This window comes from Lontra canadensis, unplaced genomic scaffold, assembly GCF_010015895.1.
Source record: "Lontra canadensis isolate GAN:19392208 unplaced genomic scaffold, GSC_riverotter_1.0 scaffold74, whole genome shotgun sequence".
Lineage (NCBI taxonomy): Eukaryota > Metazoa > Chordata > Mammalia > Carnivora > Mustelidae > Lontra > Lontra canadensis.
This window is the reverse complement of record NW_022631068.1, coordinates 6,386,882-6,408,086: the sequence shown is the minus strand read 5'-3', so window position 1 is coordinate 6,408,086 and position 21,205 is coordinate 6,386,882. Positions and strand designations below refer to the sequence as shown.

The window sequence follows — 21,205 nt, the reverse complement described above, 5'->3', positions numbered from 1 at the left end:
ATGTGCTCTGCAAACTTCCATTTAAGCACCAGAATCCTACTTTGCACTGTAAAAGCAAGAAGACACCTCAGATACTTAAGCTCATTGTCTAGCAAAGAATTCATCAAGGGATAGTTTACAGTAAGCCTAATGGCATGTAACAGTTTCAATGAGCCAGAAGGACACAATCCTTCCCCTCAGTCCTTCCAACAGTGAAGTTTTTCTTTTCCTTGACAGTGGCACATTTATTCCTCATGTAGTGTGTCCTGTATTTTGCCAGAAATGTAATTCAAACTATCTTCTGATCTTTATAGATGATTAGTAAGAAAAACAATCAGAGTAATTAGGCAATTTTTGTTATGCTGCTTTGGACATAATCAAAATTATATACAAAGGGGAAAAATAATAAGATTATATTTCCCCAGGAAGCAAAAGTGGGAGAAAGAAGGTTTAGTGGTTAATTAGCAGGTGATAGAATTTAAACAATTAAACACTTGCCAAATACGGGGACCTAGAGTCACTGTCATAGACAGGGGCTCTTCTGTTTACGTGTCTTGGGAAAAAATCAGGATTTCAACCCAAGTTCCACTGATCCATTTTTCATATTTCAAATCACCATCAAACCTAGCATGAATTTGTGGTTTAGCTGAAAGTCACTGCATGAAAGTCTTCGATTTTAAATATGGCAGAGACATGAGTAAGAAACACGGAAATGAACCCAGCTAGGATCAAAATCTGGAGTCTGGAAGAATTATCCCATGGTGAAGTAGTTTTTAACAGAAATGACTAAACATGAATAACATTAATTTCATTAAGCATGAATAACAATCAAATAAATTTATATTACTCAGACAAAAGATCAGTACAAGATTGTAACGTTTTTAGAATTTTCAGCATTAACCAAGTGGATGAGTTGAATTAGATCACAAAGAACAAACTATAACAGAAAGATCATTTCTGCTCCTTTGAATTATTCAAAAGTTTTCAAAAACCAAAAGAGATGCCAAGGAGTAGCTTTTAAAAATGGGAAATAAAATGATTAAGGATCTATTAGACTTGAAGAAAAAAAGTTAGGTTTGGGGGAAAGAAAAACATTTTATATGATATATCTAAACACTGAAAGATATTACCATGGAAGTTCAGATAATCTAAATATTTTAAAAGCTTGATAAGTGACTTTGATAAGTACTAAGCAAAGCCAATTGTTTTGGAGACAGAAGGACTGAAATGCTTCTATGACCCTCTGAACTATGGCTTCTCCAAGCTGTATGGGTCTCTCTAAAAACGAATAACTCAACCCTCAGGATTTGGAATTCAGAAAAATAAAACTTAAAGGGAAAAACATGCAGAAACTTAATACAAAAATCTTCAAAGAATGTGTGTGTGTATTATTTTTTCTTTCTTTCCATAGTAGAACTGATTCTGGAATAACCATTATGAATATGATGAGACTGAACTAGCCCGGGGGAAGAAGAAAAAAAAAATTAGTGACTCCATAAGTAAAATATCACATGTTTAAAGATTGTTTAGTCTGTTGCTCCAGAATCCCCATTAAAGACATCATAGTTTTGACTCTGAAAAAAAAGTATGCTTTCACGCCACCTAGAGGTGTGCTTTGATTACAATCAAGATGGTTTCCAGTCTCTCTCTAGACTTTGCTGACATGTTACCAAAAATGTACTGCATGGAAAATAAATGGAAAGAAAGAAAAATGAGAGTAAAATTATAAATATTATATCACTACTGTCTACTATGAGATCCACTGAGAAGCCTGATTAATGGATAGAATATTAGATTGGGAATCAGAAGTGGTGGGGTCAAATACTTCTACTACCTAGCTATTTAATAGCTGTTCTATTCCAGTAGGATGAATTTTTCTTTGTACTGGAGTTCTCCAGCATGTAAAATGGAGGCTAATGCCTCAAATATAATTGTGAAGATTAAATATTTGTTCTACTTTTTGGTTTATATTTTATACCCTGTAATAGCTAAACCCAAATCAACCTCATAGAAAATGTACCAAAATAAAACTCCTATTGACATATTTTAAAAAGAAAAACAGTTCTGTAACAAAATAGAAATATTTTATTGAACTACAAATCACTAAAAAAAGTCAAAAGAGGAGAAACGAAAACAAAGTGTTGATTAAGTAAAACGTAATTAATGGAAAATCCAAAGTTTTCTTCATATTGACGCAGATGAAACCCCAAGCGATGAAGGAAATGTTAAGCTCTAAAATGAGATGTTTACATGTGTTTTTAAAAGTAAAGTTTGGTAACAAATTATACCTCATTTTTGATACCAGTTAGAGATAGGGGAACGCTGTACCTTCAAAGTAAATGAGAAAGGGTGTCACTACACACCCCCCCACCCAACACATACACACACACACGCGCACACACACACACACACACACGTACATACACACACAGACTCCTTAATAGTAGCCATTTAAAACAGAAAGCTAATGAACCCGAAGTCAAGGGCCCCATCCCCAAAAACCAATTTTGTTCTGATCTGTAGCACTGACCTCATCTTTATTCAATTCTGTGTGTTATGAGTGTGAAACAATGAAGAAAGAAAATTTATAGGCCAATAACACCATTTTAAAAAATTAAAAATTAAACTAACAAAGAACACCACACGCCAAACACCCTTTCAAAATTTGGAAGGATAAAATGCTATCTTTCAACTGAAATTCAAAGAACCAATAACCAAGGACTACTCTAGATGGCTTTTCCATCATTCTGAGCTCTTTCATCCTTTGTGATTCATTTTGGTTAACCAATAACATCTCTACAAAGCTACATATTCTCAACCAATGTCATGAATGCCAAATCTTATCCTAAGGCCCTAATTTGAAAATAACAGTCTAACATTTAATGAGAAAGATTATTCTAGATCTTAAAAGTGGACCTACACGCTGGCTAAGAGGCACAACTTGTCCACAAATTAAAAAAAAAAAAAAAAAAAAAGCACCAAGAATAATGGCAAAATGATACTCATTATCAATTTTTCTAAGTCTGTAGTAAAATCTTTAAACTCAAAAGAGCCTTAGAAGATATAGCAGTCAAATTCCTGATTTCTATTTTTTTAATGATTTTATTTATTTATTTGTCAGAGAGAGAGAGAGAGCACACAAGAGAGCGAGCACAAGCAGGGAGAACAGAAGGCAGAGGCAGAAGCAGGACCCTGCTAAGCAAGGAGCCTGATGTGGGACTCAATTCCAGGACCCTGAGATCATAACCTGAGCCGAAGGCAGACACTTAACTGACTGAGCCACCCAGGAATCCCAAATTCCTTGTTTTTAATAAGAGACTAGAGGCCTAAGATATTTTGCCCAAAGTAACAAGATTATTTACTCACAGAGTCATTAAAAATATCCTACTCAGCTCTCCTGGCCTCCAATTTAGAATAATGCTATTTCTCCCCCCAGAAAATATTTCTCTTCCTACAAACCCCGTGATGATTTGTCTTGAACTAAATGATGGTATAACTGTAATAATTCCTTCTCAAATCATGACCCAAAAGTTAACACTGAGTGGGGATTGATTCTTATATTTTCATGGCAATTTCTTTCAAGTTTTTAAAAATCCTACTAATCCATTCTTCCAAAGGATTTAGCACTGGTTTTGGGACCCCTACCAGATTAACTTGAAACACAATTTGAATAGAAAACCATCTGAAAGTCATGAATCAATTAGACTAAGGGCTTACCTCAAAATTTCATCTAAGTTGATTAAGTCAACCTTAATTCATGAGAACATTTTGGGGGTTTTGATGTTGTTTATGATACAAAGATTTCTGTTTTACTTAACTATAATGCAGTTGAGAGCTAGCAGAGTTCTACACCGTCTTGAATATGTATTTGTTGCATATAGTCTCATATAAGGAGAGAACAGTAGTAAAAACCCAACTGACCCTGAAAACATTTAGGACAGAGAAACTACACAAGCCTTACTCATTTTGACAGCAGGTATTTTCTACCTTCTCTCCAGTCTTTTCTCTAGTCTAAAAACACTAAGTGGAAAATCCTGATTGTTGCTGGGAAGAAATGAAAAGAAATACTGGGATTCTGTTTGTGTCTCTGTATCAAAACCACAAAGATACCAAGAGAGCCTTAACATCAGCTGCTGTTTAAAAAAAAAAAACTTGGCAAAGAAATCGTCAGAGCCTCATTGTTTTCAACCAAGGTAACTTTGGCCTTCCAAAGGCTCCAAAAGTCAATAATACAGATTTGCAGCCTTGAGTCAAAATTCTAAAATTATACATAAGGTACTTGCGATTAATCTAAGACCTGCTATTTCACCATACCTGTAAGCTGAAGCTTTAACTAAGATTTCTTACCAAGATTCCAGAAAACTTAGTGGCAATCACATGACCTTTTTGCACCAGGTGAAAGAAATTGTGCCATATGACTGTATCTCCAGTAAAGCACAGTCCGTCCACATCACAAATGCAGGGCGTTTAGCACGAAAGTGAAGAAATAAGCCCAAAGTTTAGTTTCACAGGCTGAAATTCAAGCTACCTTCCCCTTCCAGAGCCCACCCTGGCAGCCTTGTGAGAAGGCCCTTACGTGCTTGCAAAAGCTGTCTGTCCCTTACCTTCTCTTAGGCGGTCAGAACCAGGACGCCCATGTTGGAGAAGGCCACCACAGCCACCACCCCCTCCTCCGCAGTTAGGGGGGAGCATTCCTCGAGAAGGAACCCATTGATCGATTTCAAAGGCCGGGCTAACTAGACCCCAGCTGCAGCTAATCAGCGTCCCCGCGTCTAAGAGGTTGGGGGAAGGAAGCAAGGAGCCACAAGGGCTCCTTCCCAGCCTGGCGTCTGCGAACCTCCGCGCTAGGTGAGGGGGAAAGGTGGACTTCCCCCGCCTGGCTGGCACATCCGACTTGTCTGAGCCTTTATTTTAACACTAGGAGGCCAAATGGGTGTTCCTGTGCACATGCAGATCTTATTTCCCCCCACAAAAGGTCTCCTATAAACAACTGACTTAGCTTTGTTGGAGAGGGTGCTTGGGGCGAGGGAGGAGTTTACAAGAGGGACGGTAAAGTTTTGCAGACTCTTAACTAGAAGTGGATGAAGGGGAAGGAGGTTCAGAGAATGAAGATGAAGAAAGCGGAAAAGGAAAGGCTTTGATTTCAGAAAAGGTTAACGGGAGGGAAGTACTGCACAGCCCACCCCACCCCCACCCCAATTGTACTGGAATGTCGAAGAAAAGAGTCTGTTAACCCCTGCTTTTGCTCCCTCTCTAGTCAAGACGGTAGAAACTTCGGAGGTCTGGGCTAAGTTAGGCAATTCACCTTCCTGGGCTGACAGAAGTTAATTTTGCAGCGATACCTCATGCCTCCAAAGCAAAGTTGGCTCCTCGGGGCTCCCCCAAACTACTTAGGATTCCCAAACCCTGCTCTTCGGATGAAAAGAACAATACCACTGCGCAAAATCTTCCCAAGGAGGGTTGATTCATTCGTTTGTGTATTCACGTTAAAAAAAAAAAAAAAAAAAAAGTCCATTTCTGTGAAACTCATCAGTCGAAAACAGAGAGTATCTCCCCAAATCCTAAGTGTCGTGTTCTTTCCTCCCATCCCGGCCTCCTCCACTCTCGCAGAGCATTCGGGATCACTCCGGGAAGACCGCCTCGGCTCGGCCCCCCTCTCCCCAGCCACCGACCACGCTGAGCATGCATCACGGAGACCCCCCCCCGGCGCACGAATGCCCAAGTGTGCGTTTCGAATCCATGCGCTAATTGCAAGTCCTCACTTCCGTCCCTGGTTGGCTGAGCCGCCCCAGCGGGCTCTCGGTGCGGCAATCATGTGGGCTGTTCCATAACAGGGATGAGGAACACAGGGTCGCGTCCAGGGCGCACGAGTCACCCACTGCGGTGCCCACCCACGGAGCGCCGGAGCCGGTCCAGCCGTCTGCGGCTCCTCGCCGGTCCCAGCCGCGCCCCCGAGGTCACCCGACCGAGCGCCCTCCCCCGCCGCCCCCCGCGCACCCGCAGGCAGGGCTCCCGCTGCCCCGGAGGCTTGAGCGCGCGCGGCGGCTGCGGCGACCCTGGCGGGAACCCGGCCGGCCCGCCTCGCTCACCCCGCGTCTGGAGCTGGCTGCAGGCGGCTCTCAGAGGCGCCGGGGCTCCCGGCTCGCCTCCCGCAGCGTCTCGGGGCCGGCCCCCTCCCGGCGCAGGTCCTGCAGCAGCCGCGCTCCGCACCCCAGCAGCCCGGCGGCAGCGGCAGCAGCTTCAGCCGCACTGCCCCTCTTCATACTTCTCTGATGGCTCCTCTCGGTGCTGTTTGGGAAAACGATTTTCCCCCCTGCCAGAAACAGATTTCCTACATTTCATCAGTCCACATAGACCGAGCGGAAGTAAAATGCTTACTTTTTCTGGTGGACGGCAAACGCAATTGACACTGATTTACCCTTCAAATGGGGAGAGATTGTATTACAAGCTTTTGGCAGCCTTTCCGAGGTTGGGGCCAAGCTCCAGCCCCCTTGTCCCCCAAACACTAACCTAAGAGAGAAAGGGCTGGGGGGGGGGGGGTGCAGCGGGGAGGGGATCATATTTAACTCCAGGGTTTTAACAGAGTCAATGGCTTTAGCACAGTATTAAAATTGGGTGTTGGAAAAGTTTTGCTCTCCTGGCCAGTGATTTTGCAGACTCAGAGGCATGAGCTTTCCAGTAACTTCGGTCCCTCTTCGTTCCAAACTGAACAATTTGATTTCTTACAATTCTTTTTAAACGTTAGGTTTTAGAAGAAGCAGCACTCACGGCTGTTTTCGCTTTGCAAAAGGAAATACAATTCGACCCTTCCTTCTCTCAGCTAAAGCTCAGCTTTATGTTGAATGTCATGGACAATTTTCTCCAACTGTTGTTTATTAGTACATGTATTCTAGGATGAAAAGCCTTCCCATGAAGTGGACAGATGTTCAAGTGTCTGCTTCACCTCCTCCGCACATCTTGACTCTTGCCGAGTGTCCTAATGGCGGCAGGTTACCACTTTCCGCGGAAAGTACATGAAAATTTGAACACTTTTGTGTTGTGATTTTGTTTACACGCTCATCAGTTCCCTGTGCTTCTCCATCCAATGCCTATGGTTGCAACGACACAGGTACTCTGATCCTCTCTTGGATACCGTTTTTGTTTATATGGTGAATAACTTACCCTACCCATCTCCGCAAAAGAAAATCTACCTGTAGATCCATATAGCTAAGTGATGTGGCTAATTTTAGATATCATTGAAAAAAGGCATTTTGCATGTATTACGTTTCCATCTGGAAGTGGTTATTTGCTCTAAAACATGTAGAAACGGCATCAGTTCTTTGCTTGTAGCAGAACAAATAATGAAGAAAGGGAGAAGGATGGAAAAGTTTGGTAGCATTGAACTCCAAGATTTTTATTTTAGTTTGATTTGATGTTGCAGCTGTCAGCTCTATAGTCCCCCTTGGCTTCCCACAAGGCAGTGAAAAGAGCCATTCCTCATTTTAAAGAGAAATAGTATTATAAAAAGCCTATATTATTGTATAGATAGACATAAACAACAACAAAAAAATACAAAGTGCAGGTTACTGACGACTTTGAGTAAATGATGCTGAATAATAAAATTTATCAGAATTTAACCAGATCTGAATATTCCAAGAGCCCCAATAAAGTATCTTGAGCTTCTGAATCTGTGTTAGGCAAAAGGCCAAACATCCTTGATAATTTTTCATGATCAAAATATCATTGGCCAATAGATGTTAATTTAAGTATCATCAGTATATAATAAGAGTTTGAAGACCCTAACACTATGAATTTTGAAAATCTTATATCCTATCTCTCTACAGATATAAATAATTTTGTCACATTGTTCAATGTTGATAATATAAAAAGCAAAGGAGCATGCTCAACACAAATAAGGAAGCTTACAGAAGCACCGGGGAAGTGTAGTCATCCAAATTACTCCCTCAAGGCCCTTCCTCCCAGGTATTTTTAGTTTTAGTATCTGCTTTATAGCCGATCCTCTGTCCTTTTAGCAAGAACCATAAGGAAAATGCTAGGAGAAATAAATATTTTCTCCCTTAACATCCAAGAATTGTGCTAGATATTCCTTTGGTGACAAAAGAGAAGTGATACAGGACACCTGGGTGGCTCAGTCAGTTAAGCGTCTGACTCTTGATTTCAGCTCAGGTCATGATCTCAAGGTTGTGGGATTGAGCCCTGCATCGGGCTTGGCACTTGCCATGGAGTCTGCTTGAGATTCTCTCCCTCCCTCTGCCTCTGTCCCTCCCCCCACTTCCACTTTTTCTCTTTCTCAGAATAAATAAATAAAATATTTTAAAAAGAGATAATACAAAAGATTTCTGAAGAGACATCAAAATGTTTTCACTTAACATTTGTCCAGCATTTTTAACTTCTGTTTGATTCTTATTTTGTGATTTTCAGAATCAAAATTTTATTTATGTATTCCAGTTAGCCGCTGATACATATGTAAGACCCTCTCTTTGTCCAAGAATTTTCTTGCCTTAGTCTCAACCTAAACATGTTCATCTTAGAAAACCATGGCCCAATAGACTCAACTATAACATACTCTCCAGTGTGAAGGTGAAGGAAATAAATTCCCCATCTAACAAGGAAAGAAAAATAAAAAGTCTAAATCCATGCTTGAAGTTTGACAGCATAAAGAAGAAAAGTTAAGCCAGAGTTAGAGAAAATGTAGTTCAGTTTTCCTTTTTAAGGGCATTCTAAATCTTCAATATTGTCTCATATATGAACTGGACCTTTTCTCTTAAAAAATATACATATACACAAATTTCTGTATATAGATATAGAAAATGAGCAATAGAATTCTTTTTTCCTCATCTATAGGTTAGCATCTCCTCTTCCCCTTTCCCCTCCCTCTTTCCTCCCTCTTCTCTCTCCCCCAGAGAAATAATAAATACTCACTTATTCTGGAAAGTGGGGCAAACCTTCACTGTATGATGGGGATCAGATGGCGTGTTGAAAGAAATTAAATCATGTGGAAAGAGACGCTGAGTAAGATACATTTGCAAAGGAGACCAAGTCATTCTTATATCCCTAAATGAGTGCGAACAGGACTTAAAGATGGCAAGTGATAGCTGGAAAAGCGGGTGAGAGTGATGATACAGAAAGCAGCCTGAAGACGCACACTGGTGCTGCAGACCACGTTAAACAATGGGACCCGTGGAAGTACTTACGTTTTACCAAAATACTTTATCAGTTATGTCAAATATCCTTGTATTTCTCTACCTAGCATCTCGGCCCATAGGATAGGCCTTCAATAGATACATACTGAAATACAATTTTTGGAAATGTCAAAGGGCAGACCAAAGTCCTTGTATGGTAATTACAAACACTGTTAGGGATAACAAGTAAAGGCTGTGACTTTTCATCACCATTCATGTATGAAACGACAAAGAATAAATGAGAGAAATTTCCTGGGAAAAGTTCAAGGTTTACTCAGTTTGACATGCAACTTTAAAAAAAAAAATCTATTGCTTTACTCTCAACGGAGAACTTTAAAGTTTATAAGCAAAATAATCCAGTAGCATTGATATTCATTCCCTACTGTTCAAGGCTCATATTTTTGCAAAATGTGTGCTATATGTAAGCTGATGTCTTCTCATTTTTACACGGGGGATAGATTAACATCATTTCATGAATGATGCCATTTGTCTCATCTAGTTTTAAGTACCGTATACAATGTATCCTGTTGTGTGATTTTCTTCAACTGAGTTGGAAGTTTTTGTTGTTTTTTTTTTTTCCTCTTCATTAAATATTTTTGTGGCTTGTTCCTAAAACTTTTGTTAAAATATCATGTCATCTGAATTGCAAGAAGCTCTAATTTAATAATGAGTGTTTAATATAAAATATTTCTATTTCAATAATCTTGTCTGTCTTTGATACCATCGCTATCTCCAGCATCTAGAATGCCAAAGGGTATATAGTAGGCGCTCGATAAATAATTGTTGAATGAATAAATGATTATTACAGTAAAAGCCAGTCTCTTAGGAAACTTACTACTAATTGGTTAGGTTTTATATATTGTCTTTAATTTAGTAGTTTGGATCTCAGAATAGAAAAATAATGTTAAAATAACATTATAAATGATGGTTTCATTCCCAAGCTACAATCATTTCATCTGGTAAAATGTAACTAGTGTTCAGTAAAACAGATGGTTGCCTGTGTGCCAGGCTTATAAATGAGGTCAGTCTGTGTCACTTGTCACTTCATTAAAAACCAAGGTTGATTTGGACTCAAGGTTTAATCATAACCAATATAATATGAGTGCAGTGAAAAGTAATAGAAAAAAATTACTACTTCAGTGGCTTTCAAACTTTTTTTTATTGTGACCCATAATAAAAAATACATTATGGAACAGACACATAGACACACACTTAGACACACAGGACCAAAACAAATTTCACATAACAGTATTAAACTTTCCTCCATTAATGCGCTCTGATATTTTTCTTTCCTTTTTATTTTTTTTCTGATATTTTTCTACTTGGATTTATTCTAGTCTTTTGATGCCATTCAGTTGAAAAGAAATGCTGTTGAAGAAATGCTAAATATATTTCACAACCCACAGTTTGAAAAAAAAAATCTGACCCAGAAACTAAACTAAGGAGAAAATCAGTGAAAATGGAGATAGGGTATCAGTGAACAGATGATTTCACTATAAACTAAAACAGATGTACATATATATTGTTAGTGGTAGAGTTGACATAAAGTCATGTCACAATATCCCAAACAATATCCCAAATCTTGTACACCCTCACACCTCCATGTCTTAGCTCATGTTTGACTAGAATGATCTTTTTACCTTTTACTTTCTCCCTTGAAAGAAAGCAGATTCACTCTTCCAGGACCAACTTAATAGTCTTCTTTGTGGTTCTCTTGATCTTTCTGGTAGAAATATTGCTGTGTCTCTCTGTCTGATGCTCTGAGAATTTTTCCATTTCTAGTATATCTCATTTATAACATAGCATCACAGTGATTTTCTTATGCATCAACCCCCCCCTACGCACACACACACATACACAGACTAAACTGTGGGTCCCTTGAGAGCAGAAACCAGGTTATCCATCTTTGCATATCAAGTACTCAACACCAATTGTAGTTGAATGATTGAATGAATGAATAAATGAACATAAACCATGGAATATCTGAGAAAGAAAAAGTGGGTGGTCTCTGGGTCATGGAACAGATACAAGATGGGAAGAAGTGTGCACATCAAAAGAGAACTAAATGGAAATTCTTCTGCTGAGATGGCATCAGCTGTTGGTTTTACATCATGGTGGATGGAAGAATTTACATTATAAGTGACATTTTACTGTCACATTTCTTGTGACTCTCTCACAGGTGAACCTTGGTCCAGGTAGCCATTATTTTTTATAAACACTGATAGTAACAAACTTAGGATTACTTTGTTGAAGGATGAGAAAACTTGCTGAAATTTCCATTGTTGTAACTAGAATGTAGTTTACAAACATGGAACCTTTGCCAATCTCTGATTTACACTAAACTTAGAGAAATGGCTCTTAAAGTTATCTCATCAAAGGACTTTCTTAGACAGGGCAACATGCCATGAAAGGTGGCACACTTAGCCCAAGTGAGAGAGCAGCTCAGGAAAGTCTCAGGGGCTTCTCTTGTCAGAGAGAAATACTATTGCTGTCATAGTGGTCCCTAGGACTCAAGAGATTTCACCAGCCATTGTCCTCACCAAAGCTGTCAAGGAGTAGACATATTAAATTGTAAAAATAATAGTTATTACAACTAGCATAATAATTAAGAGTCCACACTGGAGCCAAACAAAACCAAGGTCAAGTTCTAGTGTCTTTGCCTAGTTCCTAAAAATTATAGGCAAATTACTTCACCTTTCTAATTATCAGTTCCCACGTCTATGAAGAGAGGATAACCAACAGCTCCTCTCTCACAGGCATGACTCAAGTGCTATAGAACACCTATAAAATACTTAGTTTACTGTCTGACATACAGCAATTGTGAAATGAATGTTAGGCATTTTATGACTAATCAAACACCTAAATCATTTATTGACTCATTACAACAATCCATTCCCCCATCCCAGGATAAGGATGTCACCATCATTAAATTTACAGAAGATCAGATAATGTTATGCATCCTTTCTCAGAATCTTTCTCTCCTCCTCACTTTATGGCATTCCATTTTATACCACTTTATACCAATGACTTCATGGTTCCTTCCTTCCTCCCTTCCTTCAACCTTCCTTCCTTCCATTTCTTTCCTTCTTCCCTTCCTTATGACCTTGCTTTCTTTTTTCTTTCTTTTTAAGGAGAGGAAACAGCCTATACATTAACAGTTTTTACTTCTGAGATAAAATTCAAATGAATTTATATTCAAATCTTAAAATATGATAATATAATACTCTGAAAAATAATTGAACCAGTTTTGAAAAGAGGAAACCTGGTGTAAGGTATCCTAACTCAAGGCCAGATGAACTGCCCTTGGTGCCGAGGGTTCCATGTCACATTGAATTAAGTCAAATACCTTATAGCAGTATGAAGAACTCACAGAAGGAACACAGCAGAAGGAATTGTGATAAATTATCTGACCAAGAAAAGTCAAGCGAAGCCTTCAAAATCTTCCTTCCTTTTGACTTTGGCTGCAGGAGAGGATAGGTGGAAGTCAGGGAAGTCTTCATGTTAATTAGCTCCCACAGCATAAGCAGGCTAAATAGCCCAGAGACTGAAAGAGATTATTGTAAGGAATTGGCTCTTGTGATTATGGAGATTGACAGATCACAAGATGTGCAAGGTGAGTTGGCAAACTGAAGACTCAGGAGAATGGATGGTGTAGTTCCTATATAAGGTCCAGCATGCTCAAGACCCAGGGAGAGCCAGTGTTTCAGTTTGAGTCTGAAGGCAGGAAAAAAAGGCCATGTTCTAGTTCAGAATCCATCAAGCATTCTGTCTTACTCAACAGAGCGTCAGTCTTTTTAGTCAAGCAAGCCTTCAACTGATTAGATGAGGCCCACCCACACTAGGGAGGTCAGTATACCAATTTAAATGTTAAAACATCGAAAATGTCTCAAAACATTCTCACAGAAACACTCAGAGCAATATTGGATCAAATATTTGGGCCCAGTCAGGCTGACACATAAAATTAGCCACCACAGGAGAAAGGAGACAAGGAAATATTCAAATTATCCAGTCTCCAGGGAGTTCTGACAAACTTTGTAAACCCACTGAGCTTGCCATGCAGAAACCATCCCCCACTGCTCCAGTTTGCTACCCTGTCCCAGGGAGCAAGCCCTGGAGTGGCTCTGCCTGGCGCCCTCCTCTTCTTTGGAGCTGTAACAAAGAGTTCTGACTTTCATCTCCTAGAGTCACCATGTTGATGTGTCCTGCCATGAAAAGAAACTTCAAGTGTATAAAACAGGAAGGAAGAGATAGAGAACTCTGTTTTCATCCCATTTCCCTTTCTTGACCTTATTCACATTTCCAGAATTATTCTTCTTACGTGATTACCAGATTCTTTCTGCTTCATTGTCCTTCTCTCCTAGATGTTCCTTCCTTCTCATTATCTCCTTTCTATAGGAATATACTAATCATACTTCTCTGCGCTTTTTTAAGTTATCTCTAAATACTTCAAAAAAGTGAAAACTAAAGAACAAAAATATTAAACTTTAATGGAGTAAAAATGAAAACATCCAGTAGAGAGTACAAAAGTATGTAAGCGCTATAAGTAACACACACAAACACACACACACACTCATGACAGACATCACCAGTAGGAAAGTAATAAGCAATAACTGCATGATATCCACTGTAACTTGAACTGCCTTTGACTTTTTCCACTGTCAGCAATTTTCTTTAGCTCATATATCTTATAGTTTATGAATAAGGTATGGGGATGATTTTCATTTGTTAATATTGCTTTACTACTTGGTTGTGGATTTGCCAAAGCATAAGCTTTACTTCTCGGTAAACTTTTTAAAAATTTATTTTTTAAAATTTTATTTATTTATTTTTAAAGAATAAAAAAATAAATTTTATTTATTTATTTTTTAATTCTAGTAGTTTTTTATAGTTTACCCGGATTATACACTGTTGGTGTTTTTTTTTTTTCCTCCTCCAACATGTGAACATTCTCTTCACATTCATTCGATTTCTCCTTTACATAATTCTGTTCTATTTTTTTTTTCTATTCTCACATCATCCTCTTTGCTTCATCAGGTTATTTATTTCCAACATTCTATGCCTTAGGCAGGTCTCCCTAATTGGAGGTTGGTGTCTGTCATGTGCTGAATTAAGAACAATAGCGGGGAGGTTTCCCAACTCCCTTCATTAATGACACATGTTGCTGCAACTCAGAAGGAGATGAGGGAAGCTTCAAGTTTCAGTAAATATCGCCAAGTTTAAGACCCAAGTTCTACGTCAAGAATCAGAAGTGATATCAATAACTAGTCTAAACTCTGGCTAAGGTTTGTAGAAATTACGAACGTGATTGAAATGAATTTCCAATTTATTTTGAAACATTGTTCATTCCTTGTTTATGAATAACTTTGGTCTGCAGTTTTATTCAGACAATACGACGCCACATAAAGATATATTTATTTTTTTACTGCATGATATTTCTATGAAATAACAGGGAAAAAGCATGATCCAAGAGGTAGAGAAAGTACAAAAGTGGGGCGCCTGGGTGGCTCAGTGGGTTAAAGCCTCTGCCTTCGGCTCAGGTCATGATCCCAGGGTCCTGGGATCGAGCCCCGCGTGGGGCTCTCTGCTCAGCGGGGAGCCTGCTTCCTCCTCTCTCTCTGCCTGCCTCTCTGCCTACTTGTGATCTCTGTCTGTCAAATAAATAAATAAAATCTTTAAAAAAAAAAAAAAAAAAAGAAAGTACAAAAGTATGCTACAGACAAAAAGTTTATTTAAGATTCGTCCTTGGAATTATTAAGTAACTTATGAAATCTCATATACTCGCCCTTACTTACTGCACTAATTTTGCTAATTAAAACTTAATATTTAACATTTGTGCCAGACACAGAGAAGATCAGGGAATATAGCTAGGCTCTGTACCAAGAAAGAATATTATTTACATTTTATGGTTTGGTTTAATTTTTTTTCTGCTGAATGAGCAGATGAGGCATTTATGAGGTCTGCCAAACCATACATTAATTTTTTTTCATTGAGGCAGAGCTTATAAGTGGAACCAAATTATGTATGGGAATTATACAGATGTCTTTATGAACAGAGACACTATTTTTTTTTTCCAAGACAAATTGGCAATTTCTACAGTTTGGGGTTTATGATTCCAACAAAGTACAGTAATTTTGTTGTTGTTGTTGCTGTTCTTGTGTTTTGAGTTTCTTGAACAAATTCTGGAATTAAAGAATAGGTAGAGATTCCGACAGTGTTTTTGAAAGGTTTCTTGCTGTATTACAAACTTACCTCAGAGTACTTTTTGTATTTTTTCTTATCATGTAGGAAATATTTATTAAGTACCTAAGATAGATCCTGTGGGAATGCAAAGATGAGTTAGACACAATTGTTCCCTTGAAAAATCTTCCATTGGTGAAGGAAATGGACACTAAGAATTAGCCTAACACAGAGCTAAATATTGAGACAAATGACTGTCTAGAGAAAAGCAAAGTGATATAAGGTCATTTGTCTCTGGGAATCAGGGCAGGTGGCTCAGTGGGATGATCTTTACAGGATAACATAGGGGAGTTGATCCCAGGAGTGGGGGTGCGAAAGTATATGCTCTGTGGGGAATGAGACGAAGTCTGGAGAGCCTAGCTGTTCAGATCAAAGAGGCTAGCAGTGGAGATGAGGATCTGACCAGATTTTAGATAATGTTGGATAAGAAATTAAGAAGTGTGGGCTCTTAAATAGTATAACTCAAGTTTCAATTCAATGAATTTTCTAACAGATTTGGTTATTAATTCAGATGTAAGGATCACACAGTATATTTTTTTCTTTAATGAAAAATTTTATTTTCTAACCATGAGGAATAGTTCTACAGTTAACTATTTAACTCTTTATCATCTATTTATTATCTTCATAATAAAGATTCAGGGAGCCACTACATATTGGGAAAGAATGTCTCTTTGCCAGAAAAAAAATGGGTAACTTTTACATTATTTATTATTAATTTCCTATCACTTGGACCTATGAATTATTTTACAAGTTATTTTACACTTACTTAGGAAGGAAAGTATTTAAATAATTCTAACTGGAGGGGTTTTAAAATATTATTGGACCATTAAGTGATAATGACCTCATAGCCTTTATTTAGCCTGGTTTTGAATTAAGCACTTTTGTCCAGGTACCACCTCATGCTCTAGTGTCTATTGCTGTGTAACAAACCACCCCAGATTTAATGGTGTAAAACAACAACCACATGATGTTGTTAACAAACCCTATGGAAAATATCAAACAGCACTGCAGGGATGGCTTATCTCTGTCCCAAAATGCCTAGGGGTCTCAGGTGGGAAAACTCAGGGATTGGAATAATCTGCAGACTTTGCCCCTCCTACACATGTGGTGTCTGGGCTTGGATGACTAGAGCTTCTTCAGGGAACTGACCTTCTCACAGCGTGTGACCAGACTCCCGGAGGAAGTGTTGCTAGAGGAATGTCCTGAGAGCAGGCAGTCCAAGGGAACCATGGAAGCCAGTCGTGTGACCTTTTCAGCTCTAGCCTTAGGCGTCACATTGCCTTTCCTTTGTCGTGCAATATTGGTCTATCCTTTCCATAGGAGGAGTGTCAAATATTTCTGGGACCCTGTTTAAAATGGCCATATCCATTATCCCAATCATAACTCTGACTATTGACTATTTGAAGTTTTCTTCTCTCTTAGACTGGGTCTTACTTATGCAGAATCTATTATATTCATCATTATGCCCGTAGGACATAATATGGTACATGATATGGGTTCAAAAAGTATTAGTTGAAAAAATGAATACACTATTTCTCAAATGTATCTTGCTCATCTTATTTCTTTTTTTCATACTGACAGTCCTCATAGCTAGAATATCCTTCTCAATTCCCTGTCCAAGAACTCTCTAATAGAATTATATATCGATAGTGGACCAGTGACTGTGTGCTAGGTGCTTTGCAAACATGATCTCATTGAGTCATCATAACAGTATGACAAATACTATTATCTTTTCTTTATAGATGAAGGAACAGACTCAGAAAAGTTAAGTAACTTGTCCAGAGTAGACATAAAAGCAACACTGATGTTAATCCCAGGTCTGTCTGATTCCAAAATTTGGTTGAGCTCAATATACAGTTACTAAATACCAACTATGTAACAGTGATTATGCTAAGAACCAAAGGTCCAATGCCTTAGTCCCTCCCCTTTAGAAGCTCAATGTCTGTTGAAAAGAAGTCTTACCATCTAAGAAAATGGATATCCCTTCCAGTCCATCATCTTGCATTCCTATATCCTTTAAGGTACTGTAAGAATTACTGCAGACTTTAGGGGCACCTGGGTGGCTCAGTGGGTTAAGCCTCTGCCTTCGGCTCAGGTCATGATCTCAGAGTCCTGGGATCAAGCCCACATCAGGCTCTCTGCTCAGCGGGGAGCCTGCTTCCCCCTCTCTCTCTGCCTACTTGTGATCTCTCTCTCTCTGTCAAATAAATAAAATCTTAAAAAAAAAAAAAAAGAATTACTGCAGACTTTAAAAATACCCTTAAGACACAGTCATCCCATTCAAAAAGGTGAGGTTAGAGCTAAAATGCACACATCCACTTGAAAATTTAATTAGCTTGTGTATTCATGCCTTTTTTGTGGAGGAGAGACCCTGTACAATAAACCTGGACTATTGAATCCTTGCAGTAGCAATATACCTGGATTGGTAATGGACCCAGTAGGTTCATGTTATTAATGATTATGCTGTTCGCATCATAAATAAGAACCTAACCTGTAGTAAAAGGCAGTAAATAGTAAATGACAAATTAACAGTCCAACCACAAGTGTTATAGGAATCTGGAAGCACAACAGATTACTTTCAGCTGGAGTTATCAGAAAAGACTTCATGAAAGGTAGGATTTGACTTAGGTTTTGTAGCATGGTAGGAAGTATTTCACTCAAAGCAGAAGGGAAGACAACAATTCCAGGTGCAAGAAACATTCGTCCTAAAGTGGTTGAGAAAAGAAAGAACAAGACTGTTCTGGAATAGAAATAAGACTACTTTCGTCAAGTTAAAGGTAAGGTGCATTTTTTTTTTTTTAGAAAATACCATAAAATAAAGCCTGCATATATTCCTCACTACATTTTTTTAGCTCCGATATACACAAAATAATATTACCTCCCTTTTCTGAGTAGTTTGTATTCTGCAAAACTGGTGAGTCTTATTCTGACCATATATAAAAGCAAAGGAGTGAACAGAAAGAAAAGAAATATACAAAGAAAAGAAGGAAGGAAGGGGAAAAGAGGGAGGAAAGTTTAGAAAGAGAAACAAACTTGGCGCTGTGCTAATACTACGTCACCAAGCTGGTGTATGAAGGAGGGTTTTGATTTCTGGATTACCTTCTAAGAGATGCCATACAAAAACAATTTAACACAGTTAGTCAAATGTCCTATGACTGTTTCCCAAACACCCCGCCTTTCTCAAAACAGACTTTTCTTTTGGCAGTTCAAATTGCTTATTTCCTTTAATGCTGTGTAGAGTCCTTCCAATTTCCTATCATCTGGGTATCAGTTTAATTTTCATAGTTTATATTCCTCAACGACATACCTAACAAGATTACAAAATTCAGGAACACATAGATGAATTTAAAGTTGAAAATCTGAGCCTCCCGGGTGGATCAGTGGGTTAAGCCTCTGCCTTCAGCTTAGGTCATGATTCCAGGTTTCTGGAATCGAGTTCCGCATCAGGCTCTCTGCTCGGCAGGGAGCCCGTTTCCTCCTCTCTCTCTCTCTCTGCCTGCCTCTCTCCCTACTTGTGATCTCTCTGTCAAATATATGTGTGTATATATATATAGATATGTATAATCTTTAAATTAAAAAAAAAGTAGAAAATCCTTGAACTGCTAGAACTTGCAAGCTAGATTTAATGTACTTTAAGTCTGAAAAAGTAGAGGACAGTAAAGGAAAATCTAGCATAGGAAATAAAAGGTAAAATCCATCCTAATGCACACTGTAGAGATATTCAGTCATCCTGTTTAAATTAAGCTATTTTTTCCCTTTTTACTAAAATCTACTTAAAAAGCTAAATAAAATCATCACATTGCAAAGCTAAAGGAGAACACAGAGTTCACGTAAATCATTTCTCATCATACAGAATTGCAAATATATTCTGATATTCTCCTGGTTGGGCACCAAGTCCTTTTTTTTCTCACTTAAATGAATAAAATCAAGTGTATTTTGTATTTTTACAACCAAGATCACCACCAACAGAAAATTTTAATTGAACTAGAAAGAGTTAAGAACATTACAGTGGTGAAAGAATTTCAACCCACAATTCAACCAGGAAAGAGGAAATGGGGAATCTCATGAGTGCACCCTCAGAAGAACTGAATTTAAGAACTGAGAAACTGGTTTCCCATAAATTCCTGCTTTACAGAAGAGGGAGGTTTATCTCCTGACCAACTAACACCCACGAAGAGTCCCTCTCCATCCTCAAGTCAATGAATTTACTGCTTGGGCTATGGGTGAACTCCCCACTCTTTGCACTCCTGGACCATAAATGCAGCCCACCCAAAAACTTCAATGGACTCCGCTACATGTAGATCGTTACAGTATGCATTTCTTAAATTGCAATCCTCTGCTATTCCTGAACAATTTCTGGTAATTTGAGCTTGCCTCAGTTTACCTCTTTACTTAGGTGGACATGTTTTAAAATTACGATTTTAATAGACAAAAAAATTTTAATATAAAATTTGACATTTTCAATTTTTTTAAAATTATATTATTGATTACAAGTCCTAACTTTGTAATATCTCAATAACAATATTTGCTCAGGCAAATAACTCTCTGGAAAAAAAAACTTTCTCAATGTGTCCCATTATACAGTCAAATTTAACTTGTTACATACATATTTTTAAACCTTGCTTTTATTATTATAACTACTTTTTTCCTTCTACCCTACAATTCCCTCAGTAATTTTGTCTTGTTCTGAACTCTTGGCATTTTTTTAAAAAGATATTATTTATTTATTTGACAGAGAGAGAGATCACAAGTAGGCAGAGAGGGGGGGGGAAGCAGGCTCCCTGCTGAGCAGAGAGCCCGATGCGGGGCTCAATCCCAGGACCCTGAGATCATGACCTGAGCCAAAGGCAGAGGCTTAACCCACTGAGCCACACAGGCTACCCTCTTGGCATTTTCTGGCATGTTGAATTGTCAACCAAATACTGAAATGTCTTCATATGGATCCAGGACTATGGACATCCTGGAAAAAGAGATGTTGCTCCATTGTATACATCCTCTCCTTTATGTCAGTATCAATAAAACAGATGAATACCAAAATATACCAACTAGTGGAAAGGTGAAGACTCATCATTTTCTAAGAAAACAAGAAATAGGGGCCTTTACTCACTGCATCTGTTTGAGTAAAGATACACAAACTGGTAGAAAACTACAACTTTCATTAGTCCATTTAATAGAATAAAGAAAAAAGAAATATTAGCTATGGCAAAAATGCTTCAAACACCTCTCTCTCCCCTCAAATGGACTGTTTCCCTCACATCTGACAGTGGAATATTCCCTTTAAAGCCTCCCTTTATATTTAAAATTTTATAACTAACTGATAAAAACATTACCAGAAAGAATTTTTACATTCCAATAAAATGTCTCTGTGATACTGTGAATTTTGTTTTAATCACCTATTGGGCTTATTTCAGCCAGTTTATTTTGCAGTGTTAAGGATCTTTGGGGAAAACACTTCTTGACATTAATGATATTAACAGACTAGCCCAATCTAAGAACTAAGATTAAGTCTGGAAGTTATTAAGAACAAGAAAGTTTCTTGATAACTTTTCTACCATATTTGCTACTTGGTTGAGAGAATATTAATAAGGAAAATTAGATTTATCTATTGTTTTCTCAAGGAAAATTTAAAATGAATTTATGTATCTATACACATGTATTATACATGCATACTTTGCTTTCCATTTCCTTAGCTTTATTTTTTTACATATTAATTCTCTCAGGACACTTCAGGTTATATGTCTGGAAACCTCAGCCATCCAGAAAAAAAAGAAGGTTGGGAAATAATGAAAAAAATGTGCTGAAAGAAT

General features: G+C 38.2%; 1 protein-coding gene across 2 annotated transcripts in view; it reads right to left on the bottom strand.

The window, feature by feature from the left end:
* GAS2 (growth arrest specific 2) overlaps nt 1-6,096 on the bottom strand; it is a 121,994-nt gene extending 115,898 nt beyond the window's left edge. The window contains exon 1 of one of the 2 annotated variants that reach the window (XM_032881222.1): nt 6,069-6,096. The gene's annotated coding sequence lies outside the window, so the exon portion shown is untranslated. Of the gene's footprint in view, nt 1-4,583; nt 4,934-6,068 lie in introns of those variants that run through there. The other variant, XM_032881221.1, reaches the window with a different exon arrangement.
* Between the last annotated feature and the right edge of the window lie 15,109 nt (nt 6,097-21,205).